Source organism: Dicentrarchus labrax, unplaced genomic scaffold (assembly GCF_905237075.1).
Source record: "Dicentrarchus labrax unplaced genomic scaffold, dlabrax2021, whole genome shotgun sequence".
NCBI lineage: Eukaryota > Metazoa > Chordata > Actinopteri > Moronidae > Dicentrarchus > Dicentrarchus labrax.
The window spans coordinates 9,175,892-9,183,709 of NW_026136715.1; the positions used below are offsets into that span (position 1 = coordinate 9,175,892).

The 7,818-nt window shown below is 41.0% G+C and overlaps 1 protein-coding gene across 5 annotated transcripts in view; it reads right to left on the bottom strand.

The window, feature by feature from the left end:
- dlgap4a (discs, large (Drosophila) homolog-associated protein 4a) overlaps nt 1-6,507 on the bottom strand; it is an 81,663-nt gene extending 75,156 nt beyond the window's left edge. For 3 of the 5 annotated variants that reach the window (XM_051425309.1, XM_051425307.1, XM_051425310.1), the window contains exon 1: nt 6,033-6,506. The gene's annotated coding sequence lies outside the window, so the exon portion shown is untranslated. Of the gene's footprint in view, nt 1-6,032 lie in introns of all 5 variants that reach the window. The other 2 variants (XM_051425308.1, XM_051425306.1) reach the window with 1 other exon arrangement.
- Between the last annotated feature and the right edge of the window lie 1,311 nt (nt 6,508-7,818).

Genomic DNA, 7,818 nt, shown 5'->3' on the forward strand with positions numbered 1-7,818 from the left:
CAGACACAATCACCAAGAAGTGCCCCAGAAATTCAGGCGAAGGTTATAGAAATTCTCTTTGTAGTCGCAAAACAAAACATCCCAGAGCTTTGAATATCACCCTGCATTATTTCCACAGCATCCTCTGTGCTGTTGCTGTATTGCTTCTCCTTTCACACAACAAATGCCTCTCAGTCATGTTAGGCTGTTTCTCCATAACAATTAGTTTTTTGTTGATTGTAAACTGCGAGCAGAACAAATAAACCAAATCTTCCTCAACTGTTTATCCAAATTTCCATCTCATTTAAACGCAATTTTAGTGCCTAATTTCCCGAGAAAACTATCATTCTTCGGACCTCGAATGAAAAATGTGGACTGCCATAAAAATACTGACATGAACAAACAGCTGTTGCTGGGATCTTTCCCACATTGGACACATGAGACACAATTAATCACCAGGGGACACAGAGTCATTAATTGCTGTGTGCTGATTAATTGTCCCTGGTGAGGAACGTTCAGCTTAACATGCAAATTTGTGTCAGAGGATCCATTCAGCGTCGCAGCCCAGGCAGGGACTTATTGTAAAATGACACATGCAGGGAGATAACAAGACGCTTGTCAGGGGCCTACTGTAAAACAGTTGTTTCTATTTTGAGCTCTTATACAAGAAGTGGAAAATGTGAGATGTTACAACTCTGACGAATACTGAGAGAGGGCTGAGATACACGGAGGAGAAAGAGTTCTGTATTTGGTGTGACGTAGAAGACTGTTTATCTTTTGATTTGCTTTGTCCTTGGGTTTTTTACTGCATTAGTAAACAAACTGCTAAACAGGCAGAGGACAGAAGAGAGGAAAAGTGAGGATAGGAGAGGTGAGGAAAGAGAGGAGATGTGAGGAGACAGAGGGAAGGGAGCGGAGGAATAAATTGGGGGGAGGAGAGGAGGAAAATAGCAGAGGAGAGGAAAAGTGAGGAGAGGAGACAGGAGAGGTGAGGAGAAGAAAGGAAGGAGAGGAGAAAGAAGAAGAGGAAAGGAGTGCAGAGGAGAGTTGAGGAAAGAGAGATGTGAGGAGACAGAGGGAGATGAGAAGAGGAGAAAGAGGATAGCAGAGGAGAGGAGAAGTGAAGTGAAGAGAGGATGAAAGGAGAGGAGACAGAAGAGAGCAGAGGAAAGGAAGGGAAAGGAAAGAGAGGAGAGGAGAAAAAGGGAGAGGAGAAAAGAGGAGAGAGGAGAAGAAATAACATGAGGAGCAGACAGGAGACGAAATTAAAGAAGAGAAAAAGGGCAGGAAAGGAGAGGAAAGAAGTGAAGAGAGGAAATGAGATGACAGGAGAAAAGGAAGTGAAGAGAGAGTAGAGAGGGTCATTAATTAAGAAAACAGACAGGAGGGAACACTGGAGGAGAAGAAAGGAGAGTGGATGAGGACAGAGGAGAAGAGGGGACAAGAGAGGAGACGAGAGGAGGAAACAGGAAATTATTAAGCAGAGTGACCTGATGGCAGGAGAGGTCACTGACTCAGCAGCATCAGAGGAGACCGACTTTAATCACCTCCAAACACTTCATCAGCTCCTGCACGAGATGGACCGAGAGCCACGTTACCAAGGTCATAAACTTTCTCCGTGTTGTAGTCATTCAGAGTGAGATGAGCCACACTCCTTAGAGATGAAACCGCTCCATTTTGCTCTCTGATTGAGTCCTCTTTATCCACAAATTCGAGAGGGCGACGATGAGACAACAGCTGATCAGATGGAGCACTAAAGACACTTGATGGTAAGGAGGCAGTGTACACACGGCCGAGTTCACAGCGCTATTCTTCTGCCTGAACCTAAGTTACACCGATGGCTCGTTGCTATGGCAAATACAGAGCAACAACAGCTTGAAATTATATATCTACTGTATTTTTAACTGTTTTGTCTTTAGTCAACCACATTAGTGCTGCCTTTATTTCCTTTAAAACTGCAAATCCACACTAACATGAACATGAGCTTTATACTGCAGCAGACATAATAACATAGGAAACTAAGTAATCCATCCTGACTCGGTTATAGCACTACATCATTCAATATAACACAACGTGCAAGTGACATGAAAGGCTGGTGGTGTATCTGCTATATTGTAATTACCTTGTTGTGTTTGTCAACTGACCTTACACCCACCACATACGGCTAATACAGTGGAGAGACAGGCAGAGGAAAGCGAGCACGTGAATGAAAACAGACAGAGGAAAAGAGAAGAAACTGAGCTTCAGAGAGAGAAAGAGAGAGAGAGAGAGAGTCCATGTTCATTGAAATGCCAATTAGCCCAATACCTTATGACATTTCTGCTCTTACTCTTTTCATGATACGGCTAATGCGCCCCAGCATGGGCAGTCGTACTTTGGAAAGTCTTAAAATGCTGAAGCTGTAACACAATAGGTCAGACACACAAGATTTTAACACTCTCATTGCTGCCATTTCAAGACGCAAAACTCTTCTTAAGGTGTTTGCTGTTACTGGAAGAAGTATTCAGATTTTTTACTTAAAGGTCCAGTGTGAAACATTTAGGAAGGTCTACTGGCAGAAATTTAATATAATATTCATAGGTATGTTTTCATTAGTGTATATTTGCCTAAAAATAAGAATTGTTGTGTTTTTGTTACCTTAGAATGACCCATTTGTGTCTACAGAGGGAGCAGGTCCTCTTCTATGGAGGCCACCATGTTGAACCACCATGATTCTACAGTAGCCCAGAACGGATAAACCCCACATTGGCTCTAGATAAGGCTTTTTGTGGTTATACTGTGGTGTGCAGTGTTCAGCTAGATGCCACTGACACCTACACAGGTCCTTTAAGTGAAGGTAGCAATAAAACCATGTAAAAATACTTCATTACATGTAAAAGTCCAGCATAAAAAAATCTTACTAAAGCCAAAGTGCATGAGTATTAACAGTAAAATGGAACTGAAGTACAGTATTTGCTACATAATATATAGTCATTGTACATATGCACATACACAAACACTTATTATGGTTTTTATGGATTGTAGTCTAACTGTGTTTAATATTTTTTTCTCTGTATGAGTTTATTTGACTTACTTTTTACTCACAAATAAGAGTTTAATTTAAATTGAAATGCCTACAATGAAATGTATCAATATGTAAATATATATATAGACCTGATGAAATATATAATATTTAAAGTAATGGTATTTGTAATGCAGACAAACTTCCCCTGTGATTGTTAAATCTCATTATATTATTGGTTACTTGCTTTAATGTTGAAGTGCATTTTGCTGTTGTAACTAGTCGATCTGGAGCTAATTTTAACTACAATGTTCTGTGAAGTTTAATCTTTAACGACGACGCTGAATTGTGTTCTTACACAATCCCAAATGTTTCCAATAATGTTCAAACTCAGTAGAAATCTCTCATTTTATTCAGGTAATGTTTAACCGCTCGCCTGTCAATGCTGCTGTCATTACCCCTGAGCACATGCGTCAGTGTTGTGAAACTGTTTTAGGCCACATTTTTACAACAGACTTTTTAGATCTTGGTCGTTTTTAACAATATATTTAACCAGAGGAAGAATTTTAGTCATTGTATGTCTGGATCTTAAGTTGACAAGGTGATAAACAAGCTGGGCTAACGTTTGCAGCAGCTTGGCTGGCAGAACTAACAGTGTCAGAGAAACACAGATTTTTATGGCGAACCTGCTTTATTTTGTTTTTTTAGTGGTTTTAATCACCAGGTCTTTTCGTTTTGGAGAAGAGAAGACCTCTAAGGATAATTCAGCTCCCGGTAAAAACCTCCTGAACAATGAACACTGAAGGAATCCTTACCGGGAGAAGCTGACTGCAATGAAGGAAATGGTGGTGAAGACAACAACTCCCATAATTTCATGTTACTTCACCGCGTCATAAAACTTCAACTTTTATTATTTTTTGACGTGAGAGACTCCTTAGCCGCAGAAATTACATGTTTTACATTTAAGTATTGCTTACACATGAATGCATCAGTATTTATAACCCAATAATATAGTATATATTATTCTCAAATGGGCCATTTTGCCCCTTTTACTGTTGTTAATTTAGTTAGTTGAGTATTTCTACTCTGTGATATTTCTTCTCTTACTATACGATTCTTCCACTACTTAATCAATGTAGTGCAGTAACAAGTACAATACCTCCATCTGAAATGAAATGGACTAGAAGTATAAAGTAACATAACATTAAAGCACTCAAGCAAAGCACCTCGAAGTTGTACTGAAGGGCACTTGAGTAGTTATATTCCTCCACTGATTACTGGTGAAACTGGAAAGAGCTTTCAGAAGACACAATCCACCAACTGCAACCTTTTCAGACAAGGACAAACATTCATGCAGACAATTTGCATGACAGTAATCTAAATGTCAACTTCATGTATTCAATATCACTGTTTGCGCAGTTACTGGTTCAGTTATTGCAGTACTCCACAGGGTCTTGGTGTGAAAAGACTTTTTAAAGCTCCGTGTCCTTTGACGTCATACTGATGTGTGTGATACTGTACAGCATCTTGTCTAATCGCTCCCTGCAGTAGCCCTGACTAAGCCAGTTTTAAAAACACCCACCACAACTGGATCGGAGCCAGCTGGGTTTTCTTCAAACTCTCTGGTACAGTGTCATCATGGCTGTTGGCTCCCTGGCAGCAGATATGACATTGACACCTTAGTGAGAGCCTACAGTCAACCACCAACAGAGCTGTTTCATACAGGATACCCAGAGCTTTTCCAGGACTCTGTTTGTACTGCTCACTCCTCAGTTTGTATGCTTTTATTCTCCCGCTGATTAAACAATTCCTGTACACATGTAAAAAGAAAAAAGATAAAGCCTGTGCAGTTTCCAAAAACAGGAAAAGGGGTATTTACCATTCAGCCTATATTGTGATGTGTGAACCTTTCAGGCTGCCCGAGCACTCTTCTGCCGGCAGCAGAGGCTTGTGCACTGCTACACTGACATCCTTCAGTGTGCCATCCGCAGATTTGTGGTCCCATTGAGCTCCGGATGAATTATTAATCAGCCTTCCACTAACAAAATGGGCTTTTAATTCTAGGGACTCCTGTTCGTCAACAACCACTGAAACAAAGGCCTCGATACAAACCGGCTATCGATCAACACCCTCCAGGACGCAGCCTCGGTGTCAGATGAGAAGTGTGTTGGTTTATGTCCACGTACGGATCCAGCAGGCAAGCCCCTGCTCCATCCAGGAGACAAGTGGCCCCTGGGAATATGTTTCTCACACACTACCAACATTTTAAATACCAAAAAACGTGACATAAAAAGTGGAATATTTTCAGATTATTCTAGCAGTGAGAGTGATGAAACTTCAAAGGGAAGATGGAAGGAGTCTGCTGCTGTGGTTTTGCTGTAGTCTGAGATTTTATACTCGTCACATGAAAGCCAGAGAAAAGCAATGCAACCGAGCACAAGTAGATGGTAATTTGGTGCTGATTAATTCAAAATCTGCACCGAGTTAAAAGCTAACAGAGATGCAAACTAATTGTTCTCAAAAGACATGTTTTTTTTTTACCCTACGAAACTCTAAATTCACTTGCTGTTTTTCCCCTACAGAAATCATGAAAGCAAGGATTTGGTAACTTTGTCAAATACAGATCACACACACACATACACACACACACAAACACACACATATTATCACTTGCAGAAGCTTAAAAGAAATATATTCTACTTGCTATTTGCCTTAGTTGACTGACTTTTGGCAGTCTGGAGCCAGCTCTCTAGTCCAGTCAGATTCATGATTAAAACACCAGGGATGTTGACATTTACATATTTACAAGTCACATATCGGCATCTTGCAGCTCTACAGCCGCACTCATGTCAGTCGACAGGTGAAGAGCGACCCATTTAACACAGGCAAAAAATCATCAATTTCAACTCAAGAGGTGGTGGTGGTGGTTGGAGGGGGGAGAAGAGATTGACGATGCAACAATGCAGCCTGATGAGCTCCAGTCGAGCCGTCAGTTTTTTGACTGAAACCCGCAACGCCCGATGTAAAATCCCGAACGTGTCAACAAGCTTACCTTGTTCATTTTACTGTAATCAGCAGCAGATGGGTGTCGGTCACACGGGAATAGTTATCCAGCTCTTACATGTCGGCCGTAATATCACTGTCACCCGGCTGTTTATCTGTCGGGAAGGTAAACAAGACGGTCCTATAACATTGATAGACACATACATATATATATATGTCTATATATATATATAGTTTATCCTCTAGATGTATGGCAGAATCTCGCTGCGGTCATTGTCTTGTCGGTCCTCCCCACAGTTCAGCGGTCTTCTGGTAGCAGCTCACCGGTTTACACAGGGATCCATCACGGCAGGGAAAACGCAGTTTGGAGGCTGCCGGTGATGCTGCTGCTGCAGCGTTTGGTCCGTCGAGACGCGGGATGAGAGAGGTGGGGGTGGGGGCATCCGAGGGCCCACGACAAAACACTCAGCTCCGAAAATGAACTCATCGGACCCGAAAATCACGGTCTCATGAGCAAACGGTGGTTGATGAATCATTATGCGCACTGAGAGGCGACATGCGTGCGTGTGCGTGTTTTTTTTTTTTTTTTTAAATTCTTTAAGAGTGATGCGCTTTGATGATTCAAGGGGGGGGGGGACACTTTAAAAAGAGGTGGGGGAGAGATGGATTCATTCAAAAGATACGTTTGCGTTGGAGGATGTTGGGGGGGTGTACCATTTGGGCGTTTAAGTCAGACAACTGCCCCTCACTGAGATCAATTAATCCAAATGATTGGTGATGTCATCCGGTGACACTTTTGAAGTTTAGCTTAAATCACGATTTATTTTAATTTATTGATTTATTTTTTTTTCAATTAATAATAGTCCTCTAAAAAGGTGTCATATTCAATTTATTTTTTTTTGTTGGTCAAAACACACAATTATCAGTGGTTCCCAACCAGGGGGTCGGCACCCTCACTACGGGTCGCCAAAGTATCACCAGAGGATCGCCAGGCCTTCTTGATTGTAAGGAAAAGTTCTTGTTTTTAAAGTTTAGATTATTATTTAAGATCTAAACTTTGAAGATCTGAACACAAGTTATACTCACAGCCGTCACTCTCTGCGAAAACACTGAATTTGTCAAAAAATAGAAGGTACAGAAGGTATAAAAATTTACTAGATGCAATACTCAGAAAATAATACACAGAAATACAAGAAATAATCTGCTAAAAATGTATCCAAATCACTTGTTTTACACAAACTTCCTGCAGTTATTGTGTTCCCTATTTGGGTTCATTGTACAGTTTATCAGTTGTTCTGTTCTGTTTTTGTTATACATTGAATATAATATCAAATATCCATCAAATACCGACACCCATCCACCTGGGCAGCCTGGTGGTCATAATGTTATGTAGCCCCATACCAACAAACTTTGATGCTCTGTATGTTCTGATACCTCTTTATCAGAACCAGCAGCAGAACAGAACAACAGAACTGTTTCAGCAGTTTGAGCTACAGAGGCTCATCTGTTGGATCGGACCACACGGGTCAGCCTTCGCTCCCTACGTGTATCAATGAGCCTTAACCTTGTTAAGCATTCATTATCTGTCTATAAACCAGTTACAGATACTTCACGGGAGGAGAAGCCTTTAGTTGTAGATAATTGACACTTAAACAGGGTTCCCAGGAGTCTTTCTTGACAATACAGGACAACATTTGTTCCCAAATGGCGGTCATTATTTATGGGACTTTCTGTGTTAACTCACTTTTGTGGCTGTTCTCACCACTTTCCAAATATTCCCTATTTCACAGCAGCCAATTTGACACTTAAAATAGTGCGATAAACACAGGTGTTAC